We start from the raw sequence: 17,745 nt of genomic DNA, 5'->3' as shown, positions 1-17,745 counted from the left end.
TATTTGTTATTATCCTCATGAACTTACCCTTGATCTTAAAAAAAACCCAGACTTTTCCCATGTCCCCCAAGGTCATTCATAATGCTAGCCTCTCTTCGTTTCTTGAACTTTTCAAGTTCTCTCTCTCTTTAATTTTTTGTGTGTTTTGTTGTTGTTTTGTATCACAGGACACCCATTTATTTAATCGCAGTAGTCAATCCTACTACTACATTGTATCTTAAAGTTCTTCTTTATTCTTTTGATTCTTTGGACTTATGGATATTTAGCAATCTTCAAAATCATTCTAACCATTTGTGTAGCAAGATATATCTTTTGCTTTTTGCCCATCAAGGTTCCTATGACATGTTGTCAATTCCAAGAGCAGGGGTCATCTCCTTCACTTGTCTGGTTCCGACTTCAGTCATCACCTGGATGGAATTCATGCCACTGTTCTGAGAAAGGACCATGGGGGTGGCCTCTGGGGCATCCTCGAATGGTTGCATGACTACTGCTCCAAGGTTGGGCACATATCTGCTGCTTAGCTAATTGCCAGAGCACAGGGATTTCAGCAACGCCTCCATCATTAACATGGAGAGGTTCCAGATGACAAAGCATTGTAAAGGGATAGCTTTGCTTCCTCAATGGTCACATTGCTTCCTCCTCTGATGAAAATGGTTATAGCTCTAGAGTTCTTACATTGCTTGATAACCAGCATCTTGCCTTTAGTTGTCCCGGATGATATCTCCTTTACAAGCCCAGCAAAGCCCAGCTTCTCAGTTGTGGGCTCTGAAAAGCATGGGCTGATCTCCCTCTTGTTAAAATGGCAGTTAACTGAATGTCAGGTCCTCCTAGTCAATGAACTACAGGCAAGTTGCTCTGAAAAAGTAAATAATTTATTCATCATCAAAGCTCCACTGGCAAATCGCTAGGTGAGCACCAGTTTCCTTAATTTCCTGAATCATCCCTTCAAACATCTCCTTTTCATATTTCTGGACAGAGATCATGTCCAACGTATGCTTCATCTTTGGCTTCAGTAGTTCAAATGGACATGTGAGACTTGCATTCTTAGCATCTTCAACTTGTCTTGGCATTTGCGAGTAACTGAAATTCTTGTTCACAGTCATGCCCTTAATAGATTCAGTGTTTCCAACCTCCCGCCCACTTTGCCTTCTACTTTGATGAGTTCTAAGTGTCTATTCTGCATATTTGCCACATGGAGGACAGCATTCAAGGCAATCTCAGCCATGTGTTGGGGACAGCTGTTAACCACTTTGGAGCCCAGCATGGTTTTGCAGTCTGAATTGGGCTCATTGTTCTTGATGTCAACAAGGACACTATCACTTTTCTTGTCCAGGTGCAAGATAGAAATGCAGGAGGTTTGCTCATAGCTTTGCCATGACTCTGATTCAGTGAAAGTTGAGGTCCAGCAACTGCTCAGCTTCCTCCAACAAGGCCCAGCTAGGACAACCACTCCTGTGGCCCCAGCTTCAATTTCTTCATCATGTGATTTGGACAGTTCAGCTAGGAACTTGGCAATTTGATGATCAACATTCATCATGCTCAAAATGGTGGCACCATCATTACAATCACATCGACATCCTCATCCCCTACCATTGGGTCCAAGGAATGTTCTCATTTTATTTTCTACAGCCTTTGCTGCCATTATATGAGATTTGAGGGTCACAAGTTCCATAAGAAGAGATTTGTGGTCCTGATCTGTGGTGACAAGGAAAGGGTGTCCATCTTCATCAAAGATGATAGTCCCTATGGACACCACAGTCAGCAGAGACCACCCAGTCTTTGTGCTTTTATTTCCTTGGTCTGGAGTGCTCCATACTCACTCCTTCCATGATTATTTTGCTTTTTTGGGGGGTATCTCTTCAAGTATCACTTCCTCAGAGAGACCTTTCATTGGTAGACTATTATTCAGCCTCCCACACCCCACACTCCACATGGGGTTAAGGGGCTCATCCCTTCCTAGGTTTATTTTGGAAATTCCCATGTGAGTGAATCACAAAGAAAGTGAGGTCCCCAGAGAGGGTGTGGCTAGTTGGCCTCCTTGAGGCAGCCAGTGCAGAACATGAACTGGACAGGATCATGAGGCAGCCAGTGCGGAGCATGAACTGGACAGAATGTCCTTCCAGAGAAGGCTTGCAGAAACAAGAGAGCAAAGTGAACATTTGAGATTTCCTAACCCAGAATAGGAGTCTGGGATACTTCCCTGTTCCTCTCAGAGGTCCCTTAGTTGATAGGTTCTCTGGGGAAGACTCCTCTGCTATGTGGGGAAAGAGCACTTAGGTAGATCCAGCAGCCAGTGCCAAGTCCCTGAGGCAGGAGTATGTTTGGTATGCTTAGGTCATGAGAGGAGGGAGTAAGAGGAGAGGCCACAATGATAAAGGGGACCAAAGAACTTTGGCTTTTACTTCCAGTGATGTGGGGAGCCACTGGGGGGGTTTTAGCAGAAGAATGACATACTGAGACTTTGGTTTTGAAAAGCTTGCTTTGGCTGCTGTATTCTGAACATCTGGCCAGTTGATTAAGAGATAGCTCTTTAAAATGTTTGCAATCTAATAATGGCAATAAGCCTGGCAACTACAATACATAACAATACTATAAGACAGAAAGTAGTAAAATGCAATTAAAAAACACTTAGATCTTCTGAGAGCTCTAACTCCTAAAGAGGAGAGAGAGATTGATCTCAGCTGGGGTGTGGGGAAGGTGGTGAGTAATAGCAGGTATTGCTGAGGCAGGACCACCGAAATAGGCCTTGAAGATGGGTGGGATTTGAACATTGAGATCTGGCAGAGAGATTGGCATTGTGGGCCCTGGTGTGTGGAACAGAGTGAACTCAGTAGTCCCTCCTAGACCAATGGGTATCAGACTGTGGAGGGCATGCCAACAACCAAGGGACTGGTTCATGTCCAGAGACTCCCTCTACCTTGTTCACCTACTGTGTGCATGGCACATATGAGACGCTCAAATGAGAGGATCCAGAGGACTTGGATACTAATTGGATGTGGGAGAGAGGTAAAGGAGAGAAAGAAGAGAGAAGTAAAGACAAGCCTGTAGATTCTCATAAAGGTTCAATTAAGGAGTGATACTCAGGGGACACAGGAAGTAAGGAAAAGACATAAACAAAGAAAACAAAATACAACACATCAAGAGAAAAAACAGAAAATAAAGAGCAACTCAACCAGATGATAAGCCTAATGACCTGTAGCAGAAGACCTGGGTTCTAGAGCTTCCATATCTGTGGGGCTTGGATAGCTGAGGTGTTTTTGTTTTGTTTGTTTTTTGTTTTTTGTAGTAGTTAAGAACCCTCCCCCTCTCCCTAGAGCCAAATTTCTAAGGTTCAAATCCAGGTTCTACCTCCCTCAAGTTGTTGATCTTGGACAGATTACTGCACCTCTGCCTGTGTGTCCGTGTCCTGGGGCAGCTATGAGACTAAAACAGCATGAGAAACAACATAATACAGTCACGTGTAGTAACGGGGAAACGTTTTGAGAAATGGGTTGCTGTGTGTACATCACAAAGGGCACTTATAAAAACCCGGATGGTATAGTCTACTACACACCAAAGCTACATGGGATAACTATGGCTCCCAGGGTGCAAACGTGTACCAAACATAAGGTTAAATCAAGCGAAGAGAAAATTATGCAACCAAGAACGGCAGTAAACATGAGACACATGAGGCTTTTGATGGTGTGACACTGCTTACTGTTTTATAGCAGAGTGTTGTTTTTTTTTAATACGTAGGAAGAGTACACTCTAAAATAATAATAAAAAGTATAACATAGCAAATACCTGAACCAGTACGAGTGGCTTATTGTCCTTATCAAGAATTGTGTCCTGTACATAATTGTAGGTGCTATGCTTTCGTACAACTGGCAGTGCAGTAGGCTTGTTTACACCGGCATCTCACGTGAGTAATGAGCTGCATTACAACGTTACGATGGCTACGAGGTCACTAAGCAATAGGAATTTCCAGCTCTATTATAATCTTATGGGCCCACCATAGTATATACAGTTCATCATTGACGGAAACGTCATTGTGGTGCATGGCTCCATCGGCAATACCTAGCACATAACAAGTGTCTGATACATTTAGCTGTTACTTTTATAGTTATTAGGGAAAAAAAAAGGGGGGGAGCCCCAGTTCAAGGAAAAGAAGAGTAATGCAGATGCATGGGGGCCAGGGTAGGGGTAGTGAGCACCATGGGCTGTGGCCACAGGTTGCACACATTGGCTCTGTCTGACTTCAAACCTTTGGTCCCAAGACAGAGTGATGGGGCCAGGAAGTGGCTGGGAGGGAGGAAACAGCCTTTTGAGGTGGCAGGGGAGAGAGGAGGAAAGAGAGTTCATGAGGAGAAACAGCTAGACTTTGAGCTCTGAGGATACCTAGAAAGTAAACAGACTATTTCCACAGTGAGGGTCCTTTTTTTTTTTTTTTTAAATATATTATTGATTTTTCACAGAGAGGAAGAGAGAGGGATAGAGAGTTAGAAACATCGATGGGAGAGAATCATCGATCAGCTGCCTCTTGCACACCCTCCCACTGGGGATGTGCCCTCAACTAAGGTACATGCCCTTGCCCGAAATCGAACCCGGGACCTTTCAGTCCACGGGCCAATGCTCTATCCACTGAGCCAAACCGGTCCCAGCAAGGGTCCTTCTTGAAGGGAGCTGGACAAACCTGCCTGGTAGGGCAGGGCAGCAGCTACACTTCCCGGTGCCTGAGGGTGGCTTGGTGGAAAACACTGCAGGACTGTGATTTCAACCACAGCCCCAGCAGGTGGGTTCAATAAGCCACGGTTATTTACATCAAGGCAAAGGCTGCGTGTATGCATTTCTGGCTCCTGGGGTCTAGAAAGGAAAAAGGAATGATTGAAACGAGAAACGTGCTGAAAGGAAAAAATGGGCAATCTAACAAGAAATTGTGTTTCACATAATCCTTCTCATCCCAGGGCCGCTGTGAGCTTGGTGAGGGCTTATATCCTCCCCCGAAGACCTGACCCATAGCAGCTGGGACCCAACAGGAGGGCCCTGGGAATCACTTTCCTGCGGTCAGGGTCCAGAAGGCTGGGTGGGAACAGAGGAGAAGCCGTGGAATGCCTCCAGGAATGCGTGCCGGGGTTGGATCCTGCCCCACCCTCCCCTGGCGGCGTGACATTGGGCAAGACCAGAACCAATCTGTGTTTGAGTTCCCACATCTGTGAAGGGAGCCGGGTAATCCAACCTGCCTCGTGGGTGGCTGTGAGGATTAAATGAGTGACAATATTCACATGCTTAGAGCAGCTCCGGGCGTTATCAGCGCCCTTGGTGTTAGAGTTGGGGAAAACCCACGTGGTTCTTTAGTGGAGGGGCCTTCTCTGCTTCCTGGACAGGATTGCCATGGCAGCGTCTTCAAGGGAGGGTAGCACTCACAGATCAACATTGCACCGGTTTGTGTTGGGCTCTTTCCAGGGGTTGGGAACCGGCAAATGCTGCCTGATGCTATTTCTGGCTCTGGGAGCAGTGTGTGTGTGTGTGGGAGGGTGTCCAGTTCTTAGGGACACACTGAGCCAACTTAAGGCCCCAGAAACAGGGTCTGGACTCTGCTAGTTTAACGGGGCGGGGAGGCGGGGGATGGAGGTTGGCCGGAGTGCTTGTCAGGCATTTGTCAGGCATGCAGGGCGCTCTGGGTATTGCTGTGGCTTTAGAACCCACAGTGAATTTCTGGCTAACGCCTGCCTGCACATTCCGGGGAAATTCCCTCTTTCCCTCCAGGCGCAGGAGCCTGGCGACTGGCTGCCTTCCCCATGTGAGCATGCCCTTTGGCCTCTTGGCTGTGGCTGGGGAGGAGGGCTGGGTCAGAAGCAGTGGGCATGCCCCGGGGGAGTGGCCCTGGGGGAGGAGGCCTGGCTGAGGCTCCATAAATCTCTTAACCCCTACTTGTCTCAGGGGAGAAGGACATTAAAAGAGCGCGTAGGGGTTTCTAGGTCTGTGAAGCCCTGGCCAAGGCTCTCAAGGGTTCCTGATGAATCAGGCCTCCCCAGACCTGTGCCAAGCACACAGCTCTTGAGATAAGGCCTGGCAGCGCTCAAGCCGAGCACGTTAAGGGCTCTTGGATGCTGCAGAGGCTTCCCCAGAGCCTTGCCATGGGAACGCTACCTCCTGCCGGCACCCCTCCTCAGATCTTGGGCTCTGGGAAAGGCGGACCCTGCTGTCAGGCCACCTCATGTCACTGGGAACCACTAATGAGCTGGGGATCTTTGCGCCAAGGGGCTGGCCTTTCTCCTCACAATCCTGGGTGGTAGAAAGGCTTTTATGTGCTATTTTTTTGCTGGGTAAGGATGCTGGCTCAGCACCAAGTACTCTTGCATTAAGAAGCTCTGTTGTGTGCCTGCACCTGCCTTTTCCAGGTGACAGGGGTTTCTGCACAGGGCTCTCTAACTCAGTTCCCAGCACTGCCCATCACATGACAGGTGCTAATAATGGTTGGCTTAATGGATAAATGCATAGGAAGTGGCTCTTCGGCAGAATAGGCCAAATTGAAGAGTGCCAATTTGTGGTACAGAGGATACCATGGAGGGACAGGGAGTGGGATGAATGAATGCAGCTGCAGGACTGGTCCCACAGGGTAGGGGGACAAGGGAAAGGAGAGCCAGCTGTTTAAATGACAGAGCCCAGGGGACAGGAGTAAACTCTGACTCCATCCAACTATGTTTAGTTAAAAAATAAAAATAAAAAAATCTCCAAATGCTGGGCTGTGGGCTGCAGGAAGAATCTCGGGAGAGTGACATTTCTTAGTTGGGTGAGTGGCAAGGCTTTGGTTCTAAATGATTTATCCAACTGGCAGGAGTCAAGGCAGTATCAAAGCTTTCAGGGCAGGGCCTTCACCACAGAAATATGGGTCTAGCAAGAATTTGGCACAGAGGGCAAACCCCAGCCAAGGTGGCTAGAGTTCAAGGAGAGATCTTACTCTAGACTAGGGGTGTCGAACTCAATCAGAGAAGGGGCCAAAATCTAAAATCCAGCCTAAATCGCGGGCCGAATGGTTTACTGAACAGTCATAAACTGTCATTGTGATGGAAACGCAGCGGAGTGCAGTGATGACAGCGCGGTGCGGGCCACATTGCAAGGCCTGGCGGGACGGATTTGGCCCGCGGGCCTTGTGTTTTACACATGTGCTCTAGACTGAATGTGTGTCTTCCCCGATTCACATATTGAAACCCTAATCCCCAATGTGATGCTATTTGGAGGTAGGACCTCTGGGAGGTCAGATTAGGTTAGAGGAGGTCAAGAGGGCAGGGCCCCAGGATGGGATTATGTCTTTTAAGAAGAGAAAGAGACAAAAGCTCTGTCTCTCTCTGCCTTGTGAGGATGCAGGAGAAGATGGCATTCTGCAAATAAGAAATCGCATCCTCACCAGACACTGGGTCTGCTGGCACTTGATCGTGGACTTCCAGCCTCTACAACTGCAGATATATATATCTGTTGTTAAAGCCACCCAGTCTATGGTATTGTGTTATAGCAGCTTGAACCGAGTAAGACAGGTCTGGCCCTAATTCATTGTTGATCAGCAAGTCAGCCATGAGAACCAGTCCTGTGGATGGCGCAGGGGATTAGGGAAAGAGCAAGCACGTGCAAACTGGACTAGGGCACTGGGGCCAACTGCAGACTTCACACCTGTGATGGGACACATCCGGTGCACGTGTGCCTAACATACCCCTGAAGATTTATTGCCCAGCTCTCTCATTCCTATGCTCATGTCAGTGTACAAATGCCTCAAACGGAGCTGAGGTTCACCATATTCCTCAGGATTCTGTATGTACATCTTCCAGAGTCTCATTCTTCCTCCTCTTTGTTCTGCGGCCCTATCCAAACCCCAGTCCTCATTTACCTGATATAAGAGACACAGTTGGTATATTGCCCCCATTCCCTGGGCCTGCAGCATTCTGAGGCACTTCGGCCCCAACTACACCCATCCCAGCTGATCGGCTGAGTTATCTCATGACATTCCAGGCCTCTGTGATGTGCTTTTCCAGCATCATCCCCACCCACATATTCCAGAAATACCAGACTTATTTCCATTCTCTGAAAGTTCTCATCACTTTCCTTTGGCTAGCATGCTTTCCTCCGTGTTAGTGACTGCCAGGGCTCTGAGATTCCTTCAGAGCTGAGCTCAGCCACCTCCTCCTTTCAGTCTGATTGCTCACCTCTCTGTGCCTGTATAGCACTTGTCAGCAGGTCACTGAGCAAACACTGGCTCCATCAACTTCTGCATGTGCTGGGTGCTGGGGTTATGTGTGTATTGTCTGTTTGTTTATTAGTTTGCATACTTGTTTGTTTTTCTTTAACCATGAAATGCCTTTTAGTATTTACCAGGATGTGGAATGTGTGGTAGATGTTTAGCAAACCTTTGTAATTCAAATGAAACTAAAAAGATTGGCTTCTGGGCAAGAAGAGAGTCATCTGGTGCTTCCTATGAATAATCAGATTCTGTTGATGTGGAATATAGTATAGAACTCACTTAACACTAAAATGCTACTGAACATATTGAATCTCTCTTGGATGGGTCAAAGGCTACCCAGAATCCTGTAGGGGTCCCTGATCATCAGTTCTCATTGGGTGGCACTGCCAGTCAGGGAGTTCCGAAAGATAGTGTTCTAAAGAAATCAGAATTCTTCTTTTTTAAACCAACAATTTGCTGAAATGTTTTAAAAGTGCATATTATAATCAAATCTCGATAAAAAAAAATTTTAACGGAGTGGGTTAATTCTGGTGAGCTGTTGGGTGGATGAGGGTATAATTAATAGGGATTATCTGGGAGATGAGCTTGCATGTTCCAGTCCTAGTTTATGGTAGGCTGTTGAGGCCTCTGCACTGAAAAACAGCAACCACATCTTGGAACAATTGCGCCAGGGCCACTGAGACTGGAAGCTAGCCTGGGGCAAGGACATAACTGTTCCTGCTTTGGGCAAGGGACAGGGTGTACAATGGGGTCCTCGGAGCAGATTGGGAGGTTGAGTGGTCAGTCTCTGCCTCAGAGATGGCCACAGAGCATGCACAGAACATGACTGAGCTGAGGAAATGGATACTTTAGCAAATCAGCAAACATGACTATAATCTCCATGATATCAAATAATCTGCTGGGTCTGTTTTGGTTTCAGCTCTGACATGTGAAGGGCTTGGAAGTTGTCACTCCATATTTAACAACAACAAAAAGTAGAACAAAATGAAAACTAATGACTTTTCTCTGATTACCTTTGCACTCCCCCCCACCCCTCCCCAAAGGACTTATAGTGCCAGGCAAACTGCCTCCTTCAAATCTGGAGAGACAGGCAAAGCCAGGGAGTTATGACCCAGGCCTGTTTATCTTAACCTGAAGCCACTGAAGCCATGAACTAGAAGGAATACATAAATGGCTGAGTGTGGACTTGCCTGAGAGTGAGAGAGCCCTGTATTGAGTGATGACGGCATATATAGAAGGGAAATGAATGATAGCAATGTCATAATGGGAGGGAGAATTGGGACTACTCTGTTAAAATGGCATCGTGTTACTTAGATTAGTTAAAAATGTATATTGAAAACTCTAGGAAAACCACTACAAATTTTTTTTTAAAAGAAGTATAATTTATGAGATAAGATGGAATTATAAAAATGCTCAGTTAAAACCACAGAAGGCAGAAAGAGAAAGAGAAGAAAAAAAAATCACCCAAAGAACAAATGTAACAATTATAAACAAGGTAGAAATTTATGCAACCAGCTCAATAATCACTTAAAATGTGAATGGTCTACCTTCCCTTAATTATATCTGCAAATAACCATCCAAATAAAGGTTCTGAGAGTTAGGTCATGAACCTGTCTTTTTTTTGGGGGGGGGGGGGGCAAAGGGGGAAAGGGCACTCACCATTCAACCCATCAGAAGGGCTTTGAGCAAATAAATTGCAGGCCTCACTCAGTTCTTGAAGTCTCTGACATGTAAATGACAAAAGGCAACTATCTTTACTATGTAAAGAATAAATGCAAGTAGGTAAGACAAATATGAACAGCTCAAGAGGTAAATGGGCAGTTCATACACATCATAGGAAGATGCTCCAATTAGTGAACAGATATACATGAAAGTTCTAGATGATTCTTAGATTTTCTTAGTCTAAAAAACTAAAACCCAGTGCTGGCAAGGGATGTGATAAAACTGAGATTTACACGTGAATCTGTCATTTATTCCCATGCACTTGCTCATGGTAGGCATTTATTATATTGAATTGCCGATGGGCATCTTGATGGGCAAAACTTTTGGGGAGAAAAATGTGGCAATGCATTTAAAAAACCTTAAACAGAAAGGTACCTGCTGGCTGAAAAAAAAAAAAAGTGAAAATTCTAAATACACTAATTACAAAAAATGTCAGAGTGGATTAAAATATAGAGCAAGGCTCAGTTATATGTCACTGTTTACAAGAAGCCCACTTTAAATATAAAGACTTGGAGAAAGATACACTGTGCTAACACTAGTCAGGAGAAAGCTGGAGTAACTATGTTAATTTTAGACAAAAGCAGACTTGAGAACAAGGAAAACTGTCAGGGATAAAGAGGGACATTGCATAATGATCCTCTCAATTCTCCAGAGGTGTGTGTACCTAATAGCTGTTCAGAATACGTGAGACAAAAACTGATAGATCTGCAAGGAGAGGCAGGCAAATCCTTCATTACAGCTGGAGACTTCAACACCCCTCTCTCAGTAATTGGTAGATCAAGCAGGCAGAAAATCGTGAGGATGTATTTGACCTAAAATAACCTGCTGGGTTACATGGAAAACACTCTTTTCTCTTGTCTTTTATTTCCTTAACCTCTTTGAAATGTGTGAAGAGACAGCCATAGGGTAAACCTAGAAACACTATTGGAATTTAATTTGGTTAAAAAAAAAACCCTACTAGTTCTATTAGAGCAAAGAATTATCCCCTTCCTCCTCCCCTCCCCCAAATTTGGCTTATAAGATAGAAAATAATGATAATGGTATTCATATGATTTTTCATTTGTATCATCACTGCTTCATTTTCAAATTAATTAAATGCTGGGTGTGGGAATTGGGGGGAAGGGATCAAAAGACACAAAGTTAAATAAGTTATAAAATAAGTAAGTCCTGGGATGTATGTACAATATGATTTGTCTTGCATATTTGAAAGTTACTAAGACAGTACATTGTAAAAGTTTTCAGGAGAAAAACATAATCCATAGCTGTGTCTAATGACAGGTGTGAACTAGACTTAATTGTGGTGATCCTTCCACAATACACGAACATTATCCACTGGGAACAAACCTAATATGTCTACACCTCAATAAAAATAGTGCTTTTATGTGTCCTCGTCCATTGGACCTTTGAACCATTATCTGTAAAATGGGTATGAAAATATGCACCGGGCAGGCAGAGCAGGTTTTCTCTTCCATTTTATAGGTCCCATCATTCCAGATTCAAAGAGAGGAAGTGATTTGGCTGCAATTACCTAGCCAGGAAGTGACAGATCTGGGTGGGAAACGCAATCTTTCCATTCTTATTCCACTATTCCTTCCACTCCACTAGTTTGCCTTTCAAAATGACTGGGTATGAGAGAGATTTCTTTGCATACAGCTATTTTGGACTTTGTAGACACAGCATTCCGGGCGACACCCCCCACCAACACACTCCAACATCTGCACACTATTCCCTTCCAAAGACCTTTCTTCTGAAAACAGCAGCTAGTGTTTATGAAGTCTTTGCGGCTCTGACGGGATGCTGTCCAGTATTCAATGCCCGCTTGCTGACTCTCTCTTCTCCTCTGAATGTATCCCCTCTACCCCACCCACACTATTGTATAAAAGGCTCCCATTGCTTCAGGCCCAAGTCAGAGAAGAAAAAAGGCTTCAATGGCTTGGCTTTTAAGATGCAATCCTGTCGAAAGTCAGAGAGGTGTTTGAGGATACATATGTATCAGTATTTCTTTTTACTGTTCAAGGTGAGATTTTGAAAGAGGAGACTCTCTCTGGGGTGGGGGAGAAGACAGTTTGCAAGGCAACTATGAGGGTGCCCATGCTATCCCCTGCCTCTCCTCAACCCTCCTTATGCCCCATTGCCAGAACTTCCTGGTAGGGTGGGCACCTGAGCCTAGTAGTGGTTTCTGCTTTGCAGGAGCTTACCCACGGCGAGGGGCAGGATTAGTTGCAAGAAGAGTTTGGGCGGGTGTGTGTGTGTGTGTGTGTGTATCTCTGTGTGTGTGTGTGGTAAGAAACCCTGCTCCTGGGGGCCCTGGACTAGCAAGACCAGAGCAGCAGTAGCATTAGGGCTTCTATGTCAGGGTGGCAGGTGGCTGAGGGGGGGCTGAGGCGGACCTGAGGGAGGGCTGCAGTGGACCTGAAGGCTTGACGGCCTTACAGAGTGCAGCAGCTCTGGGGCAGAAACTGATGGCTGGCTGACCCAGCAGTCAATGCCATCCCCACTTCCTCTGCCCCCATCTACTACATGGGCCCTGAGTGTAAAGGGTATTTCCTCAGCTTTCATTGTGGCTGGGAGTGGCCCTGATGTCTCCACTCACCTCCAGCCTTGATGTTTTGTGAAGAAAAGAAGCTACCTTGGAGGGCTGTCAAACTGGAGCAGGCATAAGCATCCCCTGGCAGGCTTGCGAGAGCACAGATTGCTGTTCTGATTCGTCGGTCTGAATTGGAGCCTGAGGGTTTGAATTTCTAACCAGCACACAGGGGCTGCTGGTGCCGATGATTTGGAGACCAGACCTGGAGAAGCTTTGATTTAACTCATCGGAAGTCAGACAACCATTGTTTGCAGTGGAATATGATCCTGATACCAGGTCATGTGTGAGGGAAACACTGGGGCTTGGGATAAAAACTAAGTTCAGTTTAGAAATACAAAGTTAGAATTTCGAATACACTTCTGAGTAAATGGTTTGTGAATTGATAGCTACGTATTCAATGGGGTCTACTTAATTTCGGGGAAGGAGAATGGGAAGTCCACAGGGAAGTATTAGCGAGTAATGTTCAACTTAATTTACTGTTCATAATTTTTAGATGAGTGAAAAATTGACCATAATTGGCCGCCTGAAGGGGGATAGCTTAAAAATTCATTAAAGCATACCCAGGTCAAATTCACAGAAAGGCTTGTAACAGAATGCCTTCATCACTAGGATCTCTAAGTCCCATGCCTATTGTCCCCTTGTTTCTAGCTGCTTGATACAAGAGTACGGCATTTATGTGCCCTCTTACAATGGGATTTGACCTGTATTATATGACACTGTGTGTAAACACGCTTTCCTAATTGAAAAAACAAGACTTAGTGAAACATAAGAACATGTCAAGTGAACGTTACCCATTTACTTTTAGGGCTTAGGTATGGGCACCAAGCATTTGTAGTTTGGGTGTCCTCTGAGAAGTGCAAAGGTGAATGTGACATCTCCTCAAATTGATTCTAAATTCCTTGAGCAGAGAAATGAAAACTGATGTTCAAATGTCTTACAGTCAGTTAGGATATGGCAAGTACATGGAAAGTTATTTATAAAAGAGGTGGAGGACTCATGGGAGACCTCTTGATAAAAAGGAAAGGCTAATGTCTGAGGGTTCCTTAATGATGGGTGGAATTACTTCTGATGGCTGAAATTTTTGATAGTGACGATAAGACATGTTGGTATTAAAAAGAACCTAAAGTACATTTAGTTCAACCACTCACCCGAGGTTTCCAATTCTTACCCTATTCTGTCCAAGTAGTCATCTCAGCTGAGCCTCTCTTCTCTTCATTCATTTGCTTGTTCACCTCATAATTGACTACACTCGTGTGTGCCAGATACTGTGTTTAGTGCTGAGGAGGTGACGAGATGTTGAGCAAACCCAGAGGCAGCCTCTGCCCTTCTGGGGTTCACAGTCTGGCAAGGGAGACAAGTGAACAAATGGAAAATTCTGAGGTTGCCAAGAATGGAGTCTTCTGGTGCTAAGAGAGCTCAGAATAAGGGCAATGGTCTGCTCTCTGAAGTGGTGGAACCTGAGCCTGTCAAGAACCAAAGGATGTGGAGCACACACTAGATAAAACTAGGGAGAGGAGCATTCCAGGTGACAGAAACTGCCCGGGCAAAGGCCTTGAGCCAGGAGATTCTGGTAAGAGATTCTGAAGGGGACGGAGGGAGCAGGAAAAGCGGTGGGAGAAGAGGATAAAGAAGAGGGGAGGCCAGCAGAGCCTTAGAGGCTGCACAGAGTTGAGCTTTTGGAATCCTAAGGACATTGGGACACTTTCAAAGGCTTTAAAGCTATGGTTTGGGTACAGGTAGAGCAGTAGGGGAGTTGTGTATGTGCATGCATGTAAAACACAGTCGGATCTGTGTTTCGAGAGGATGATTCTGTCGCATTTGAAAATGCATCCATTGGCAGGTGACTCCCTCCCTGTCCATTTTGAACAGCCCTGTTGGTCGGAAAATAATTCCTTAAAATAGGCCACACATCTTTGGATGTTCAAAGATAGCTGGCATGTACCTCAGTGCTTTCTGAAGTCTCAGCAGCCCCTGACCCACCACTTGCTTCTCATTCTACTTTACCCGAAGTTCCCTCACCACCCTGGATTTTTTCTTCCAAGCCTGCTAGAGTCTGGCCCCTAAAGTGTGAAGCTCAAGATGCGTTGGTTTGACTGGAATGCACACATCACCTCTCTAGAATACGCACATTCTAGAAGCTCCACCTTAGTGCAGGCTCAGGTGGTGTTGATTTTTTTGGCAGTTAGGTCACACTGTTGACCCGTGCTGCACTTACTGACGACTCTGACTCCCTGGGCTTTTCGTATAAACTGCAACCACACACAGCTCCCTCTTCCTGTACATGTGCCTTTTGGACCCAAGGGCAGAGCCTTACATTTGTTCCAATTACATTTTATCTTGTTAAACCCAGTTCATCACTAATCTGTCAAAAATGCCTGGAGCCCTTATTAGGTTTTCCAAAATATATGCTGTACTCCCGCAAGTTTCCACCCATCAATCTGCACATATGTGAAAGCCTTTTCTGTGTCAGCTCTGTTCTTGGTATTGAGGATTTAGAGATGGTTTCTGGGAGTAGAGCGCTCCCAGACAGGTAAAGGGCTAGTGTGATGCAGTGCATGGGGTATAATAAAAGAGGCTTTGAGTTTGATGGTAGCAGGCAGACATCCCTAATGTAGACCTGGGTGGTGGCCTGGACCATAAGTGGCGATGCTTTCAATAAGTCCTGCATAAAAAGTAGGAGAGCAGAAGATGAAGGTGATGTGGCATTTCGGGCAAAAGGCAAAGGCTCAGAGGCAAGAGAAAGCAAGTTATAGTGAGGAACCTGCAAACACTTCAGTGATGATGCAAATCGAGGGCCCTGATAGGAGGACGCTGTTGGGTAGGAAGGCGTTTGCCCTTGGAGTTGTCATTTGGCAGAGCCCTAGTGGTAAATTTAGGGTTTAGAGTGAGATCTTCCAAATTTTGAGGGGAGGCGGGACAAAGGTGAGAGCTGGGCCAAGGGCCCTAGGGTGCCAGGCAGCTTGCTGGAATAGGTGTTTAGGTCAAGGTCTTCAGACCCTTGCCCAGAACTGAAGCACAGGGGATAGGGCAACTTTCTGAACTTGGGCATGAGGTCAAGGGCAGATTATTAGTAACAATACCCCAATGCTGAGAGCCAGGAGGCAAGGCTCTGGCGGTAGAGGTGAATGGTGGAGAAGGCTGCAACACCAAAAACCACGTGTGGCCTGACCTCAAGGGGTCCTGTGCCCAGTGGGAAAGCTGGCTGTGAAGCTAATCTGGCCCAGCAAGTTCTTAATGAATCCTTGCTTCTCAAGGAACTTTTTAAGTTCCCAAAAAACCATCTCTTCCAGAAACTTTTCTGGATCAACATACACACACTTGTTTGTATTCCTGTTGAGTTTAGAGGCAGGATTCCAATCCTTTTTTCTGTCTTAGAAACCTGGCAAAAGCAAGACATGTTCTCAGTTCTAGGAGTGGGAGTGAAGGGAGCTTTCCAAAAGAGGAACTAGGTAATCCCTGGAGGCCTCTGTCCCACTACCATGTCGGCTCCCAAGGCCTTTCCACCCAAAGTCCCTTAGACCCCTCCAAACTCCAGCAACCAAAGGCTTAGCCCACAGGGTGCTGCCTTCTGACTGCCTGGTTCCTTTACCTTAAGGTTTGTCAAATAGAGCTGCATAGTGCCCTTGCATTCTTGCCCTTCAACTTGTTCATCTTCAGATCTGCTCTCTGCCTTCCTGGTTCTTGGCTCAACAGCCTCATTAAGACGTTCTTAGACTCCCTGCGAAATTTACTCTGTCAGGAGACCTCCTGTTCAGGGCCTGAGTGCTGGATTACAAAGTCCACCTCTCCGAGCCCTGGTTCCTGCGTTTCCCTGTGCATGCTGTCTCTCAGAACAAAAATCACTCTCCCTGACAGGTACAAAATAACAAAGCAGGAGAGGGAAGGCTGGAGGGCGTTGTAGGTGGGGGAATAGAATAAGCTAATGCCTGGAGACATTTGGGAAACGGCAAGAGGCCAGTCTGGATTCCAGACTTGTCACATAAGTCAGATGAGGGAGGAAGACTTGGGAGGGAGGAGCGGTCATTTGGGGTCAATGCACACAGGGTTCTGAGCATCAGCCTAAGGGACTTAGGGTGCATTCCCCGGGCCATGGGGAGTTAGGGGAGGCTTGGATTAGGGGCGAAGATGATGAGCACTGGGCCTATGAAAGGTTGATTGTGGACTGTCCAGAGGGCCTGTATTTGGGAGAGGCATTAGAGGATCTTTGTACAAGTCCAGGAAGGGGGAAGCTGCAGGCATGGGAGGATGGGCTGGAGTCACATGAGGTGGGCATGGATGTAACTTTTCTTTAGGGTCAGAGAACATGGGGAACAACAGCACTGACGAAGCAGCTCCATGCTCCGGGAAGTACCCAATAGAGCCACTATGATACCCACACTGATTATACTTGTGTCACTGATTATACATGTCAACCAATTCCAAACTTCTGGTTTCCAGTGAATGTTTGATCTCTTTGGGGATTGTAAACATTCTTTTAATTTTCTGTACGATTCTTTGAGACCTTGAGGGTAAATACAAGCATAATTTTAAGCCTTTGCACAGTTTACCCTGGCAGAGCCCCTCCAAAATTCTCATATTCACATTTTTGTGTGTGTGTCCGGGGGGTGAGGAGAGGGTGGCTGAGAAGATGCTCATGCAGACAACCCACTCCTCATCCTGTCAAACACACACACACTCACTGCATGTCTGGCCCACCTTTCCCACACTTCAGGCACTTAATGTTTTTGGGACATCTATAGTTTGGAACGGGAAGAGCAGGCAGGAGAGAGGAGGGGAAGGAAGAACTTGCTCTGTCCCTTTACTGGGTTGGGATCTTTGGGTGGAGGGTCTGGATGGATGCTGAGAGGACTAATCCCCACATGCTTGCAAAGCATAATATGGGACCAGAAGCATCAGCACTGCCCTGTAGCTTGTAGACATGAAGAATCTCAGGCCCTGGCACAGACCTACCAGAACCGAAATCTGTACATTAATTGGGTCCCCAAGACCCAAGAGATTCCTCAGGACATTAAACTTTAAGAAGCAGGTGAAATGTACCCTGCAGCCATTAAATAAGAATCTCTGAGAGTGGGACCTGGGCATTTTTAACAAGCTCCCAGGTGATGCTCCCTTTGGGCCACACCTGCAGGAGAAGGAAACAAGCTGGGACCGCGAGTGATGCGGGATGGGGAGGGATCTGCAGGACACCAACACTCCTGGCCAGGCTGAGCACTGGCAGCTTTGG

At 46.1% G+C, this 17,745-nt stretch overlaps 1 pseudogene; it reads right to left on the bottom strand.

Annotated features, from left to right (window-relative positions):
- Nucleotides 1-208: 208 nt before the first annotated feature.
- On the bottom strand, nt 209-1,713 carry LOC123651223 (annotated as a pseudogene).
- Nucleotides 1,714-17,745: the final 16,032 nt, after the last annotated feature.

This window comes from Pipistrellus kuhlii, unplaced genomic scaffold (assembly GCF_014108245.1).
Source record: "Pipistrellus kuhlii isolate mPipKuh1 unplaced genomic scaffold, mPipKuh1.p scaffold_m20_p_4, whole genome shotgun sequence".
NCBI lineage: Eukaryota > Metazoa > Chordata > Mammalia > Chiroptera > Vespertilionidae > Pipistrellus > Pipistrellus kuhlii.
The sequence above is the reverse complement of the archived record's forward strand: the minus strand, read 5'-3'. Positions and strand labels throughout refer to the sequence as shown.